Source organism: Gossypium arboreum, chromosome 10 (assembly GCF_025698485.1).
Source record: "Gossypium arboreum isolate Shixiya-1 chromosome 10, ASM2569848v2, whole genome shotgun sequence".
In the NCBI taxonomy this organism is placed as follows: domain Eukaryota; kingdom Viridiplantae; phylum Streptophyta; class Magnoliopsida; order Malvales; family Malvaceae; genus Gossypium; species Gossypium arboreum.
Genome location: NC_069079.1, coordinates 97,702,064 through 97,721,167, shown reverse-complemented (window position 1 = coordinate 97,721,167; position 19,104 = coordinate 97,702,064). Strand labels below are relative to the sequence as shown.

General features: G+C 32.6%; 1 non-coding gene across 1 annotated transcript; it reads right to left on the bottom strand.

The window, feature by feature from the left end:
- Window positions 1–18,708: 18,708 nt before the first annotated feature.
- LOC128282921 (small nucleolar RNA R71) lies at window positions 18,709–18,815 on the bottom strand. The gene has a single exon (XR_008273271.1). It is a non-coding gene; the product is annotated as a small nucleolar RNA R71 (small nucleolar RNA).
- Between the last annotated feature and the right edge of the window lie 289 nt (window positions 18,816–19,104).

Genomic DNA, 19,104 nt, shown 5'->3' with positions numbered 1-19,104 from the left:
TATATGCTTGATTATATATGTAATGTGACGCATGCTTAAAAATGAATATGATTACCATGTAAATGAACTAGTAAATAATGCATGAGTAAGTATAATATAACACAAGAGTTGGAACTGTTGAGGTAGTGCTTTATGGTTGTTTCGTTAAGGCTTGATGAATTGTTTGCATGGTAGTTATTTTAGGCATTCACTAACCTTGTTAAGCTCACCCACTCCTTTTAAAACCCTTGCATAGTAGTTAAGTACCGGTGTGAGTAGTGTGGTTCTAAAGGGTGATCCAAGCAAGTCCATTTCACTTTTTGTAGGTGTTTTTGTTATTTGTTTATGTTTTAGGAATAAGGCAATGTGGCAGACTTTTATTGGTATATGTCAATGTTTTTGGATGTTTCCATAGTCTATTCGTTTTTAGGATTATGAGATTTTTTTATAATATGTTGATTATTTCCTAAACCTAATTCTGATGTCTGCGACTAGTATTACGGTCGTTTTAACATTTATATGATGACGATATGTTAGCATGATGGATTGGTACATGTTGGAATGATTTATATGCTCAAGTATGTTGTGTTTTTCTAGTCTGAAGCAAAGATATCGATATTCGGGTTGTAAAAACAATACCTCTGTGATTTTGAAATGTACAGGAAGTCAGAATTGTAAATTGGTATTGATACCCTATCACAAGTATCGATACTCGGGGTAATTTTATCTATACTTTTGCAAAAGTACTGACATTTTTTGACACTTTGATTTTAGACGAGAAACAGAATACTAATTTGGTACCGATTTTGCAAATGATATCGATACCGAACCAGGAAAATATTGATACCCTTGTCTAGTATCGATACCTACGTGATTGTTTTGGAAATTTTGCTAAGTGATCCTAATGCATGTTTAATTATATTTATAAGACTATTTGAAGTATGTTTGACATATTCTAATGATGATTGATATATGTTGACTAAAAATTTATAAGATTACTAATAAAGAGGATGATTTCTTAACAATGTGACAATTTACTATGAGTATGACATGAGACGATGGTATGGCATCCTAATAATCGGGCTTGACGACCATGCCGGGTATAGGGTGTTACAACCTGGCCACATGGCTAAGTGACCCTGTTTTCAATTTTTACCCTATTTTCATATTTTGATTCAATTTCATCCTTGGTTATTTCTCAGTCACTTTTAATGCTTTGTAGGCTTGGTTTAAGTCCCGTTTTAGTTTTAATAACATGTTGATTGAATGAAATTATTAATGATTGATTTAAAAGTAAGTTTTTGAATTGAAATTAAGTTTTTGAATTGAAATTATCTATTTTTTTTTGTTAATGGTTGTAACTTCCCGTAATCGTAATCTAGTGATGGAGACAGGTGAGGGGTTTTACAACAAATGTGTAACACCCCTAACCCGTATCCATTGTCAGAATAGGGTCATAAGGCATTACAGAATAAAAACACGAATTCCGAACAATTATATATATACATACACATGAACAAGTCTCGAATATTAATCAAAATTTATTTCAGAAACTAACACAACTCTTAAATTTAAACATATCATATCTAATATATATATATATATATATAGTCATATTCTTCATATGCAACAATATAAAATATAAACATTTAAAAACATTAAAGCATATAAGGATTTTAACAAAGATTAAGGTATAAACCTAAATAATTATCCAACAATATACCTTGACTTTTCATATTAACTATTGATATCATTACTCAATTCAAACTCAAGCATTATTTAAATATCTAATATCAATTGAATTTATACTTAAAATCACTTGTCAATACATTCTTCAAACAAATATCTTTATACATATTTATTGAGTGACTAACCCAATTAGTGCCAAATATCCAAATCATAACAACCACATAAGTCACATAATCTTGCGAACATTTATACATGCTAATACCATGTAATAGTTTACTTATGAAACTAATATATATGACTTTAAAGAATGTTTTGTCATGGTGACCAAATATATATAACAAATACATATATTTAATACTTATCAACTAACATAAGTCATATCCAAATTACCAATCACCTTAATCCAATCATTTTGTCTTACAAGTATATAATTCAAATAATACATCAAACCAACTCATCAATCATACCTATTTTCTCAATCATTAAAAGAAATTAATATATGCATTTTCACTTCCATACAACCAACCCAAATTGATCAACACTCATTCAATTACACATATATAAATACCATAACCGAATCAACTAGTATACCTATGAGCATGCACATATATTTGTACCATGACCAATATATCATATACATAAATATATATATATATATATATATAAGCAATAGCTGGATCATCAATAAATTCCAAACATACATCACATGATAATCAGATACCAAATTCACAAGCATTTATACTCATGCATAACCTTAGCCAAATTATACTCAAGTATATTTAAAGTCATTAACCACTTCAAGCATATATTATCTACCACAATTACTATGCATCATAGTATATAGCATTATAACTAAGATGTACTTCAACCATAAGCAAAATAACTAAATTCAAACATAAAGTTAAGCCATTTTCAATGCATAAAACACTTACCACGAATGTCATCGATTCATAATACTAGACACTTTAAACTAATAAATTTAAACCACAATCAAGCATAACCGAATTATCAAAACCAAGCTTAAAAACATTATAACTAAGCACACATAAAACCAAGTCTAAACATAAATAGCAAGCCATTTTCGCATGGCTTTAAATACATAACCAAAATTAACATTTCAAAAGTATGTTCCAGCCTATACATGCCATAAGTAAAAATTTGACTTTATATAAGTACCGAAAACAAACGGTAGTGTGATAAACTTCGCTGACGATCCCCGAGCCCGTAACTAGCTTCCAAAATCTATAAAATAGAAAATAGACATTCACACAGTAAGCTATCAAAGCTTAGCAAGTCATAAGCAAATAAAACATTTAATAACATAATCAACTCAATTAACCAAACCAATTTATACAATTATAATCACTTATAATTTCAAGCTCATAATTTTATATATAACATATACTTTCATAAACAACTTAACATAGCCGAATATACACATGTATATACATTACTAATACATTCTCCAATTTCAAAGTCATGTTGGCATATATATCCGATTATTCACATGTATTCATCTAAACATACTCATAGATCAAGCTTTTAAATCACACACTTATACCTATCATAAGGCCGAATATGTATATCATAATCACACATATACTTAAAATAGCATTTTGAATTATTTTTATTACATATAAATTAACTAACTTACCTTATTGTCAAATAGGTAACCAAACATCACATACCTGATCGTTTTAGCTCGTTAAACTCAATTATTCACAATATCATTGCCTGATGACCCGTTCGGAATCGAATAGGATACTCGGATAATCACACATATCGTACAATGCCAACGTCCCAGACCTGGTCTTATATGTAATCATATATCGATGCCACTGTCCCAGACAGGGTCTTACACGAATTACATATACGATGCCGATGTCCCAGACATGGTCTTACACGCTATCACTTATCGTAAATCCTATGTCATGACATATGTATCCTAGCTATTCCTAAGGTTCGTACAGGCTTTTCGGATGTCGTAATTCGATCGAATTGAACTTGAGCACATTATTTCTATGCATAATCACATTCAGAAATCTCAATTATAAATCCTTAATATTCAAATCAGCATATCAAGTTAATTTACATTCAAAATTAATAACATTTATTTACTTATAGATTTACCTCAGATATTGGCGAACGATATAAAACAACTATTCAACTATTTTTGTTTTCTCCCGATCCAAGTCTGATTTCTTTAGTTCTTGATCTAAATATATTCAAAATAAAATAATTCAATATAATTTCATTCAATTTAATCCAAAAGCACATAAATGGGAAAATCACCATTTTGCCCCTAGCATTTTACACTTTTTTACAAATTAGTCCAAATTGCACAAAACGCAAAATATGCAAAATCTCACAACAACATAGCTAGGCCGAATCTTCCTTATATTCATACAAGTCCATAAATTTCATTTATCACATTTTAGTCCCTCAATTTATTATTTTTGCAATTTATCCCTAATTACTCAAATTCATCAAAAAATCCAACACAAAACATATTAATCCAAAACATATCTTTCATAACTCATCATCAAACATCACAAAACACAAATATTCATCAATGGCATAATTCAAAATATTCATCAAAATAAAAAATTCTAGCATGGGTCGGATAGTATTTGAAGTAAGGATCTAAAAAATGTAAAAATTATCAAAAACCGAAACCAAATTAACCTTAAATTTGAATCAACAATGGCCGAATATCATTTTCTTTCTCTTTTTCTTTTCTTTTACTAGTTTTGGCCAAAGAAAAATGAACACATGCATGTTTTTTTAATGTTTTATTATATTATAACATATATTATTTTATTAAATTATCTAAATAACCTTTATAACAAATATTCAACCATTATAAAACATGGCCAGTACCGTCCATCTATTTAAATATGGTCAAATTTCCACTTAAATACTCCATATTAAAAATACATATTCAATTTGGCCATTTCTATTAAACCATTAAATTTTCATTTTACGCGATTAAGCCCTTTTTTTTAAATCGGGCATCTAAATGATAAAATTTTAAAACGAAAATTTTGCACACACAGATTCACACATTATAAACACTAAAAATAATTTTAAAAATATTTTTCTTACTCAGATTCGTATTCCCAAAACCACCGTTCCGAATAGGGTCAAAATCGGGCTGTTACAAAATGTATTGGTTGACTACTTATGTATGAAATGCATATGTATGAATGGTATGTGGATTTGTGGAGGCCTATCAAGGTGTGATTAAGATGGGAGGCAGAGAAGGAGAATATGATATGTTATAAGTTTTGCCTTCGATATGGCATGTGAATTCAAACCGAGATTGGCAAATGACCCTAGCCTTGCAGGGGGAACACTTATGTGTTCAAATTAATAAATAGGATTTGAGAAGGTTCAGGCAGACTATACAGAAAAAGGTGTATAACAGTATATGAGAGCTCTTTATGGGAGGTATGAAAGCCCTTTAAGAGTTGTAAAGAACTCTACAATGTCAGAAGCCTTAAGCCGTATGAATGATTGCAAGTCCATGGTCATGGCAAGATCTAGAGAGGTCTGTGAAACAGTTCACGTTTATGAATCCGTTAGACTTGCCTAGATGGCATAATCTAGTGGAGGTTTGCGAGATAATTCGCTTATGTGAATTCATGTGTATGTCCATATCTCAGTTTCCTCAAATATTAGATTCGATTTTGTAAGTCTGTCATGAATGAGATCGTTTACTTGTAATTTGTTTCTATGCGTGAATCCAAAGGTATGAGTTAGTTTTATATGCAAGTCATAGGAAAGAGATGGTAGTTTGTCAAGATTATCTTACAAAAGGGGAATCTTGAAAGTGGGAGTCCGTCATAACTATCTTACAAGAATGAATCTACCAATATGATTCCATAGATAGAGGATTTGCTTTTATGAATTCGTTTACATATAATTTGTAGGCTACTATGTATGGGCTATCTATTATTGTGAGACAGATGCATGTTATGTCAATCCACTAAATTTGTTCTTAAAGCTTAGTGTCAAAGCTAGACATATAATTCTATCTTATAAATTTTTGTGGAACCACTCATGCATTGGAATTCCTCTCTATACGAAGATCTTTTCTTATAAAACTGTATCTACCTATATGAATTCGTAAGCTAATATCCGTATATATATATATTGCCTACTAAGAAGATTGAATCTAAAGAAGGGTCCATTCGCCAAGATGGTCTATCCCTCAAGTGAAAGCCATAGAAACTATCCATCGAAAGAAATGTCCACTTGATTCAACCATCATTCGCTAATCTTCCATAAAGTGGTCAGTAAAGGTAGTTCGCACCTGTACTAGTGGCAAGTTGGTAAAACGACATTAGTTATCTAATCATTGAAAACAAACAAGTAAAAATAATTCACAAGGGGTTCCATAACGAGAAGTCAGGAAGAGGAAGTTCGTGTCTTAGAAGATAGCATGTCAACTTACGTGATATTCCGATATGTAAGGTGACAAGTCTGCACCAGCAATATTGGCGAATTGTCCTAGTATGGATGAAGTCAACCTGACCCAGAACCATGAAGTCTATACAGAGAAAAATTGTAATGATACGAGGTATAGAAAACTCATTAAGTTCAACTTGAACTCATGCGTGTGCTATTATGTATTGCAGGTAAAGGAAGTTCGAGAGTTCAAGGAGGGACTAGGCCAGGATCCCCCGTGCTTAGGCATATTTACTTTTTAGTTGTAATATAGATGTAGCGGGGTGTCCCAAAAGTGGAGTCTCAAGGTAAGAGTTGAGTTATAATTATGTAGGGCCACAAGATACACTTCTAAGACTAAATAAAAGTGTCTGTATATTAAAACTATTTTTTATAAATTTATATCTTAAATATTATTGTCTTAAATTCATATAGCTAGCGAAGTTATTTATTTAACTATGTTTAAATTGATATTGGCATTAAATTAATCTGTTAGGAGGAATGTGTTAAATGAGCATGTTAGTTTAAATCAGGATATGGAGCATAGCACCCTGTAGCCCAGATTTGACGATCGGGTCGAGTATGCGGTGTTACACATTCTACTTGTAATATGTGATTTTTTGTCATTGAATGATGAAATAATTAAAGTCCAAGTATTAGAACCTAATGTCTCATCTAACATCTTGGTCGTGGGATATATCTCCAGCCAATTGGGTAAAGCTAGTTGTTCTTAATGATTTTGCTTTCAGGATGCATGGAATATAGTATAGGCATAGTAGGTTGCGAGGGTAATTGATTGGGTGAGATTAGGGTCAGTTTCAGATATAAATCTTGGCATTTTGAGTTTTCCAAATTGCCAAGAGAATTGTTGTCGCATTGGTATAAATCCGTTGATTATGATCATGTTGTGCATCCAAATTGGCAAACCAATGTAATAAGTTAGTATGGATATCATGGCCTTCAAGGTTTTTAACCCTCATCGTTAAGCAATTGCAAACCATATACATCTCGGTATTTCATAAAGGACATATACCAAGAAACACCCCTTACCCGTGTCAGAGGCCGAGACAGGATATGAGGCATTACTAGACTTAAACATACATAATCACATAAAATCAACCATAAAATTTTGTCCAAATCAAAAACATTCATACATATGTATAACATCCCTTAAACGGGCTTACGAGGCCCTATACACGCATCAAAGATGATTCGGGGCTAAACAGGAAACTTTAAAAACTTCTGGGAAAACTTAGAAAATTTCATCATGAAACAAGGTCACACGCCCGTGTGGCTTGGGACACGCTCGTGTCCTAAGCTTGTGTAACTCTCTGTTTATGATGTCATCACCAAATTAGGGGCACATGGCCAAAGCACATGCCCATGTGCCAATGCCATGTCCCTCACATGACCGAGACTACACGCCCATAGGGGCAGGCCGTGTGTCACACACAGCTTAGACACACGCCCGTGTGTCTACCCGTGTGGACAAATACAAGGCTATTTTCCAGCCATTTGCCACCCATAGTTCTAAACATACACTTATACATATCTATAGCAATTAACATACTTAATTGAGCAATTATATATCCACAATCAAGGCTCAAGCATGGCATCCTGACAACAACACATGCATGCACATGACATTTCTCTTATTCAAGTCCAAACTTACCAAAACACATATAATATATATAATTGGTTAACCTCCAATTTATCCATTTATATCATGATTATCAACATGCCAAAAAATCTAATTTAAATCTTCAAGCATTGATGAATTATAACAAAATCCATGTCATCAAAGCATTGGCACATACAGGTATACAAAATTTGATTTACGGCCATTTAAGCCATATAAGCAAATTTGCATGGCTACCCACAACATCAATCTATTAACTATTACAAGCCAATACATTTGGATAACTTATAAAGACATATTCACAAAGTGAATTAGTCCCTATACATGCTATAAGCTTAAGAGGGTTGCATCCATTTTTACCCAACGTGATAACTTGATAGTGTGATGACATCTCCGGCAATCTCTAACCCGAGCTATAAAAAATAAACCTATAATATATGGGAAAGGGAGGGGAGTAAGCTATAAAGCTTAGTAAGTTCATATGAAAATAATAAGAAATTTTATTAATATGCTTTTACCAAATTTTTACAACATGCTCTCAAGGTATCACAATTATAATTGCTTATTAATCCACTATTTGATCAAATTCCAGTCAAGCTGTCTCCTCGAGTCATAGACACTAAATTATTAATATCTAGAGCTATGGAGCTCCAATTTAAGATCCGTTAATTTTCCCTAAAATTAGGATTACATATATTCTTAACTTAAAATTTTCAAAATTTTTAGTTTAGCCAATTAGTACAGTTTATTCTTTAAATTTACCCCTTTTTTTTCGTTCAACAGTACTGACCCCTCTTCGCTAAAAATTAATTATCTTTTCATACTGGATTCGAATGAGGTTCCTGTTTGTTTATTTTAAAAATAGACTCATTGAAGAATCTAATAATATAAATTATAACCCAAAATTAGTTTTGTAAAATTTTTTATGATTTTCCCAAATCAGAACAGGGTTTGCCTAAAACATTCTGACTCCGTCTCACAAAAATTCAAATATCTCATAATCTGATATTCTTTTTCTTATACCGTTTCTTCTATGTGAAACTAGGCTCAATAAGCTTTAATTCAATATTTATTCTACCTCTAACTCACTTTCTATTATTTTTGGTGCATTTTCAAAATCAGACTACTGTTGCTCTCCAAACTGTTTTAGTATAAAATAGTGATAACTAGGTCAATAACACTTTTACCAATTATTCCAACCATCATGGTATAAATACATATCTTACTCATTCGTGTCCTTACCAATAATGCATCATAAACTGAATTCACTTCACATGAGATATATGTACATACCTGTACCACTCGTAATACGGTCACGTACCTTCTCGTTTTGAACGTACCCGTTGGATCATTCAGAATACCAAGGGTTACTTGGAAATCTCATACATATAGTATCGTTTCAATGCCAAATCCCTGATACGGTTTTACATGAAATAGCATATCGATGCCATGTCCCCGACATGGTGTTATACGAAATCACGTACCGAGGCCATATCCTGGATATGGTCTTATACGGAATCTTAATAACCTCATTGTTTTGACATTTGTACCCTATTCATCTCTATGATTCATTTGGGATTTCTCATTCATCGGAACTTCGTCATAATCATCATTGATAAATTTCAAGGAAACAAATGTACAATTCATGCAATATCGAAATATAAAATACATAACATAAGGTAGTATCATTTACACATGAACTTACTTCGATACCAAGGTTATCAAAAAGGGACCTAACTATCGTTTCCTTGTTTTCCCCCGTTCTAGGTCCGAACCTCGATTTCCTTGATCTATAATGTCACATTTAGTCCAATTATTAGTTACATTATTCAATGTGGTCCAAATATCATATTTTAGCAAAATTATGTTTTTCCCCTAAACTTTGTCATAATTACACTTTTGCCCCTAGGCTCGTAAAATGAAATGCACTCAATTTGTTTGTTACCCAAGCCTAGCCGAACCATTTTCATAACTATAGCATCTCAAAATTTTCATTAAAACACACTCTTACTACACATTTTATAACTTTCTCAAAACAGTCATTTTGGACGTTTTCACCAAAAATTACTTAACAAAAGATGTTTATTTGACACCCAACATTTATTTTCTACCATTAGACATCAAAACGCATGCATGCCATTCATGGGTAAATTTTTAGACATGAGCTCTAGCTTAAAATAATGGTAGAAATAGGTAAATCGAGTTACGGGAACTTCAAAAATGTAAAGAACTTTGAAAACGGGGCTAGGGATCACTTACTATTGAGCTTGGAAGTTTGAACAAAACCCTAGCCATGGCTTCCATGGGTGTTTCGGCTGGAGCAAGAAGATGGAGGCCAATTTTGGCTATTTTGGGCTTTTAATTCATTTATTTACTAGATTACCTAAATGCTCCTAACTTAAAAATTGTTCATTTCATCTATCTCATGCCCATTTTTGTCCAACAAATTTCCAATGGTCCAATTACTATATAAAGACCTCTAATTTAAAGCCCATAGCAATTTGACACCTTTAACATCTAGAACTCACATTTTGTACTTTTTACGATTTAGTCCTTTTGACCAAATTAAGTGCTCAAACGTCAAAATTTTTAAACAAAAATTTCACGACTTCATTCTGTGAAATCGTAGACCATAAAAATATAATAAAAATAGATTTCCTTATGTTGGATTTGTGGTCCCGAAACCACTGTTCCGATTAGGCCTAAAAATCGGGATGTTACACACCAAAAGATTGTTGGATCATCAGTATACTCCTTGGTGCAGCGGAAAAATTATTCTGACAACCACAAGCCAAAGATCCATGTACAAGGAATGAACTAGCGTTGAAAAAAGGTCGAAAAAATTGCTTTACGCAATCTGAAAACAACACAACAATAAGTTTGATTCCACTATTGGTGTTGCAAACCTCAGTCACAATGAAAAAGTCTCAGCCTCTACATAATCCACCCGAAAGAAAACAATCAAGAAAAGCTTTAAAACTTTATTAAAGGGAAATGAACTTTGCTACTAATCAAAGTTTTAATTCAGGTAACATTGAATTTGGGATTAGTAATTCCTTTTTATTGATTGTTTATGTTTTAACTAATTTTATTATTACCATTATTTTACTTATAGTTTAAATAAAAAATACACATAATAATCGTCCATTATAACGAATATGGGCTAATTGCTTCATCAAACCTTCCAATCACGAATTTTTAAACATGTAACACATATAAACTAATAGTGACTAACTTTTACAGCTTTTACGATTTAATTCTTTTTCCTTAATTAACTATTCAAACATCAAAATTATCGGATCAAACTTTACTATGACACTCTAATAACCTCATAATTATTAAATAAATAATATTTACTGACTCACTATTTGGAACTGTGGTCCTGAAGCCATTATTTCTGACACTATTGAAAATTTTACCAAAGAAAAGGTTTGGATATTGTAATTTCATAGTTTCTTTTGGTTCCCATGTAGCTTCTTCAACACCATGATGTTGCCATAGGTCTTTCACTAAAGCTATTCTTTTATTTCTAAACTCTTTAATTTTTCAAGCCATATTATATGATCGAAGAGATCACGGGGGAAGTGTAACACCCCTCACACGGTCTGGTCGTCGGACCTGAGCTATAAGATGCTACCACAACTAACCAAGCATATCACAAACACATTCAGATTTGAATATTCCATTAAATAATAAACATGATATAATCCAAGCAATATATGATTTATAAACATATTCGAGTCCCAAAATAGTTTACAAAGATCTTATACCAACTCGGAAACAAATCAAGATTAATTTGAAACTTTTATGAAAATATATGTAAATAGAAAAAATAGGGGTCACACGGCAATGTGACAGGTTGAGGCCGTGTGGGATTAAGACACACAACTGTGTAGCCCAACAGTGTATTGGAACTAAGACCATGTATGCAGAGTCAGATGGCTGTGTCGACAGACTATGTATGCAGAGTCACACGACTGTGTCGACAGGCCGTGTAACTAACTCTGCCTGTGTTGGACCTAATTGTAAAACTTTGTCTACTTCAAGTTTTAGAGTTAGCATTTAACAAGTTTTAAGTAAAAAAATTATATTTATTCCAATCCGGTCCATTTGTGGCACGCCGTACCCGAATTTGATGAACAAGTTAGGTAAGGGTGTTACATTATAAGCTTCTTCAAGTCCTCATCTTACTAGCCTTTAAATAAGATTTATCACCAATTTTAAGTTGATTTTATCTCTTAGAATATATTGTATATTTATTCCATAACTTCTTTCATATCTATGTAAAGCAACAAGGTTGGTCTCCAAGTAAAATCATAATGATAATGATAAGTTCTTGAGATAAACAAAGTTGATCCTTCCTTCTCTTCTTCACTCAAATTCAATCAGCATCACTTACGAAAGAATAAAACAAGTGTGGGATAATTTTCTAATATTGTAATGCATTTTGAAGATCAAAGTAAAAATGTCAACTTTGTATTACACTTAAGCTATCCTAACAGGAAGTCCAGATTGAAGTCCAAAGCTCTATCCAAACATGTTTGAATACGGGATAAAATATGGTCACAAAACAAGCGATTCATGGAGCTGTTTAAACATGAGGAGAAACTTCAAATATTGTAATGAAATATATATATATGGTTTTCCTCTGTAATTTATCACATTTTACTTAAATTTGTTGTTAAAACTAAGTAATTATTTAATAAATTAATGAAATATGTGAAAATATGAAATTAGGACATAAAATTATTAAAATGTGATTTTATGTTTTATTATATAGTTTTCATGTATAAAATGACTTATTTTATTCTTATTTGAACATATTATATTTTTAAGACATAAAATGGGCCATGCATGATTAAATTAAAATAAAAATAAAATTATATTTAATAAATAATTTTAAATATTTCATTAATAATTAGGGTTGTAATAAATTATTTAAATTGCATAAATTTTATTCTTTGGTCCTTTAACTTATTGATTTATTTTTGGACTGGTTTGATAGCTTTGTTGGATTACAAAACCTGTCCAAATTGAAGACCAAGTCAACCCAAATTCAGATACACATGGCTGTCCATTTAAACCACTTTTTGGTTTAATTAGACAAGGTCCTTGCATTGTTGAAGAAATTAGAGATTTGCCCAAAGATTTACATTTGACCGAGTCTCAATCCTGAGTTATTATGGCATTTAAATTGCTTAAAAATAAAGCAAAAATCAGCTCAAATTCCACTAATTGTGGCCGACCACTCATGGAAGAAGTTCGAAGAGACTAAACCCAACTATTTTTAGCAAACTACCCACCTTTCTTCACCTATAAATAAGACCTCTTCATTCCCTCATCCCTCATCATTCTCTATTCTCTCTCAATTCTCTTAGCATTTTCTATTTCCCACGCCTAGCATCATCTCTTCATAGAGATTTTAGAAATTAAATCCTCTTAAAGAGCCCTTGGTCAGCCACCTTGGAGAGCCATCAGCAAAGAAGCAAATTGAAGAAGCAAAGAAGGCTCGTCAGTCAGAGTCTTGGGTGATAGCCACTTTGATTTGGGTTTAATCTTTCTTTTCTTTAATTTAATCTAAAAACGTTTGCTATGTGTTCTTTGTTCTTGTTTACAACAATGTTAGCTTTGTAACGCCCCGTACCTGAGACCGTTGCCGGAGTCGAACACGAGGTGTTAACGGACTTAATTCATTTACTTACACAGTTCATTTTAAAATTTCCAGACAAGCTGGCTAACTACATCACAGTTACTTTAAAAATCATATCTCGAGTTCCAAAACTCGAAAACAAATTCCGTAAATTTTTCCTGAAACTAGACTCATATTTCCATCTACAAATTGTTTTCTAGAATTTTTTGTCGGGCCAATTAGTACAGTTTATTATTTAAAGTCTCCCCTATTTCAGGGTTTGACTACTCTGACCTTCATGCATTACGACTTAGATATCTCCCTGTACAGAGCTTCAATACTTATTCCATTTGTTTCTAATGAAACTAGACTCAAAAAGGAATCTGTAAATATAGAGTATGACTTCTAATTATCTCTGGTTAATTTATAGTGAATTTCCAAAGTCAGGACAGGGGATCCAGAAATCGCTCTGGCCCTGTTTCACGAAAACTTAAACATCTCATAAAATACGGCTCATATGGTCGTTCTGTTTCTTTCATATGAAAATAGACTCATCAAGATTCGATTACATAATTTGTTCACTATTTAATTCCATTCCTACTATTTTTAGTGATTTTTCCAACTTACGTCACTGCTGCTGTCAGCATCTATTTTAAGGTAAATTTTACCTATTTCATAATTTTCCATGAATCAAATAGCAAATTGACACACATTATTATCAAGGGTAATCCCGATTAGCCATGACGTACGTAGCACCAATAGGACCATGATTGGCCATTCCACACCACTTAATAACCATATCACAAGACCATAATGTTATACTTCGAAATATACGAGCCATTTTCGCATGGCTATACGAATACACATTACCAAAGAGTACTTAATTAACAATGAGGGTCAGCCCTATACATGCCATTTTCAAAATTGAACTAAAAGAGTACCAAAAAGTGGCTTAGATAGTATGGATGACTTCGACTTTGACACTCCCGAGTCCGATAGCTGACGAACAAAATCTATAAAACAGAGAATCAAAGTAACAGAGTAAGCATTTTAATGCTTAGTAAGTTCAAGTAATGAAATCATTTACGACTAAAGTACAGCGTTCATATGACTAAATGAATAGTTGCATATACGCATATTCCCAAAATCACACTTACTTCACACCTCAACCAGTATATTCATACACAGGGGATCAAACCTAACTAAAAGCCGGAAGTTGTTAATCAATAGAGCGCATACTATCTAAAAAGAAATTAACTTTTCCGATGCATATACGAAACATACCTTATCGTTTGGATTTTATGGGCGTATTAATTGAAATTATTACAGCAGGATCGCTCATTTCCAAACCCAAGTACCTTGAATTTAGCGGATATAGCAACTTCGCACAAATGCCTTGGTCTTAGCCGGATATAGTCAATAGCACAAAAGCCTTGGGACTTAGCCCGGATATAGTCACTAGCACAAATGCCTTGAGGACTTAGCCGGATATAGTCAATAGCACAAATGCCTTGGGACTTAGCAGGATATAGTCAATAGCACAAATGTCTTGATACTTAGCCCGGATATCATTCAATAATCATGCACATATATCAATAAATCATGACACATCCATATTTCATTTTCATTACTAAAGCTCAAACACAAGACACTTATCAAACCTTACCAATTTCGGCTCAATAGCCACATGCAAAGAGCATGACTTTGATTGGCTTTATAACATGATCTCTATACACATTCGGCTACCCGTCATAGGTATAAACTAATCACCTCAATATATCATTCAAGTAGAAACATTATATCACCGTTTATTTGTTATGCTTATATGTCATGACTTAATCAAATCATAAACTAAGTTTCATTACTCAAAGACTTACCTCGGATATTTGGTACAGTTGCAGAGTGGCTACTCGGTTACTTTCTCTTTTCCCTTATCTGAAATTGCCCCCCTATGCTCTTGAGCTTAAGTTCAACAAATTTTAACTAGTCATTAATCGACTATTCAAGTATTACTTTCAGAATATAATACATATGGATTATAGTAAGCTTTATAAAAATCAATAGATAATTCATTAGCAAATTTTCATTAATGTTTACAATATATTTACAATTTCCTTATAAGCTGACTTCCTGAGCAACAGTCACTAAAGTTTTTATAACTGGAGCTACGAAACTCCAAATCAATTGCCGTAAATTTTTCTTGACAGAAGACTCATTTATCTATTATCCTTAAAATTTTCAAAATTTTTAGTTTAGCCCAACAATACCAGATTTTTCTTAAAGTTCACCTTGTTTCACTGTTTGACTAAACTGACTACTCTTCACTACGAATCAAATTTCTCATTGTACAGAATTCAAAATATGTTCTCGTTTATTTCATTTGAAACTAGACTCATTAAGGAGTCTAAGAATATAAATTTTATCTTAGGGCCATTTTTGTACAATTTATACTGATTTTATAAAAACAGAACAGGGAATCTAGTAGTCATTTTGACTCAGCCCCACAATACTTCAAATATCTCAAGATCGGTAACTCTTTTGTTTTTATAGTTTCTTTTGTAAGAAACTAGACTCTTCAAGCTTTAATTAAATAATTTATTTAGCTTCTAACTCAACTCCTACAAATTATGACGATTTTCCAAAATCACCTTACTGCTGCTGTCCCCAAGCATATTATTACCAAATCACTCTCTCACACATTCTTTGTATACATTTTATTTAAGCATGTATATCAACAATCGAATTCATCATATAAATATCTATAAATTCACTCAAACAATCTCAATACAACACATGGTGCTCAAACCATTATTCAAGTTCAAAACTCGCTAATACACATATATACACTAGCAATCAAATACTAACATTTGCATTTCACCTTAATAGCTAGCTTAGCAAACCTTAATTTAACATATAATTGTTCATAACACAATTAAAGCATCCTCTCCACTCCATCAATTCAAAACACATACATTACCCAATAATATCCAAAATCATATTCGGCCTTAGTACACAACTTGTTAGCCGATTTTCTCCATTTAGCAACTAATGCACATATGTGCTCATTTGTTAGACTCTACTTCACCTAACTACCATTTTTTTTTCATCCAAATAACATGAACAACAACCATTTCTTGAACATTTTCTCTTAACCGATTACTCATGTTACCAACAAGATTCAAAATTTGGACATGGGCTAACTAAGGGACTTAGTAACTAGCTTAATACATTCAACAATTTCAAAAGCTACCATGAATTACATACCTTATTCAAGACTAGAAGGAGTGGCCGAATGTTTGTTTCCCCTTCCCCTTTCTTCTTAGAATTTTCAGCCAAAGATGTTAAAAGATGAACACTTATTTCCTTTCTTCTTCCTTCCTCAAGTTACGGCAAAATGGGGGAGCAAGGATGAAACAACTTTGGTTTCTCCTCCCACTCCCCTCATATTTTATTATTCTTCACACAACATATTAACACAAAATGTTTATAGTATGTTTTACCCCATAGCATGGCCGGCCACTACCTAAAATTTTGGGTAATTTGACATGCAAGTACAAGCATTTTCTAACATGCATTAATAGATCCTTATAGATTAACCTAGCACATTTCAAAAGTGTCACACATAAGTCCTATTAACTAAATTCACATGGAATCGACTAAATTGAAGCTTACAACTTTCACACAATCATATTCACATATTTTAGACAATAAATAGCATATTCAAATACTTTGGTGACTCGGTTTAGTGGTCCCGAAACCACTTTCCGACTAGGGTCAATTTAGGGCTGTCACAAGCTTAATTTTATTTAAGCTAGGATGATTGCTTTTAATTTTATTTAAGCTAGGATGATTGCTTTGATTAAATAATATTTATTTGATTCATGCTTATAATGTTTGTGTCTCAATTGATCATGTTTTCAATTAAAATAAAGTCTATATTTCGTTCATACGTGATTGAAATGCACCTGAATTAGCTGAACGATCCTAACCAAACGACGGCTAATGGACACATAATTGAAATATGCATGCTTAATTTAGATCCTAACCCGATTAAATTGCAGGTTGCTTAACAACTCTAACAAAGCTCTATTATCTGCATAGTTTTTAGATTTGTGTGATTAAACTATTTCAAACCTAACACGTCCCTGTTACCTCACACGAATGCTAAGAAACCCTTAGTAAATAAGGATCAATAAAATGCATATTTACTAAGTAAAGGATTCTGAAAGGACCTAATGTGGTTTCCAAACTCATGAAACATCGAGTTGCCATGGAATGCTTTTCCGAATGTTATTAAGCATGTTGATAATAAATTGAGTTTAATTAAAGTAATTGTCCTAGTTTATTTATGTTACAATTTTTGCAAATTCAGTTTAATTTTGCTAAAATCCATTTCATTCATATAATTTGCATACTTAGGATAATTTTCATTAGAGATCATTGCATTTAGTTTAATATATTCAATTTTAATCATCACTTCTCAACCATATTGTGTTTTTATTTACCAAGTTGATAGTATAATTTTACAATTAGGTGATTTAACACAAATACAATCCCTGTGGAGACGATAACTCGATACTTACTTATTACTTGATAACGACCGTTTACACTTGCACAAACCTACGCGTTATAAGTTTTTGGTGCCATTGCCAAGGATTATTAACTGTTGCCATAGTCTTTTTTTTTGTGAAATTATTTACTTCCAATTTGGTTTATTTCTAACATTACTAACTTATTCTTTTTAATTTTGTGATTTTCTTCTCAGGTGTTTATGAGCATAGATCAGATTATCGATTTACTCCTTGTAGACCCTGAAATTGAGCGAAATTTTAGACAAAGACGACATGAACGAACAGCTCAAAGACAAGTCGAGATAGACCTTGGAAGTCAGAATCAAGACCAAGGTAATGAAGCCGATAATGTACGAAATCCCATCCTTATTGCCAATGATAGGGATCGATGCATCAGACAATATGCTGTGCCACTTTTCAGTGAGTTAAATCCAGAAATTAGAAGGCCAGATATTCAGGTAACCCAATTTGAATTGAAACCAGTGATGTTTCAAATGCTCCAAACAGTGGGCCAATTCAGTGTTATGCCTACAGAAGATCCACATCTCCACTTTCGATTGTTTGTAGAGGTGAGTGATTCATTCAAGATAGTTGGTGTGATTGAAGACATACTGAGGAAGAAGTTTTTTCCTTACTTGTTGCTAGATCGAGCACGGGTATGGCTCAATTCATTGCCACCAAGTTCCATATCTACATGGCAAGAATTAGCAGAAAGATTTTTGGTTAAGTATTTCCCACCTACCAAAAATGCTAAGTTGAGGAACGAGATCACAACTTTCCAACAATTAGATGACGAGTCTTTATATGAGGCTTGGGAGCGATTTAAGGAGTTACTTCGTAAGTGTCCTCATTATGAGATTCCTCATTGTATCCAGTTGGAGACATTCTATAATGGTCTCAATGCACATACAAGATTTGTAACACCCCTAACTCGTGGCCGACGCCGGTGTCGGACATGAGGGGTTAACGGCCAAATCCTCTCTAGATACCAACCAATTTGACATTACCAGTCAGGCTGGAAAACTGCGTCACCATCGCCTTAAAAATCATATCTCGAGTTTCAAAACTCGGAAACTGGTTTCGTAAATTTTCCCTGAATTTAGACTCATATATCCATCCATGGATTTATTTTTAGAATTTTTGGTTGG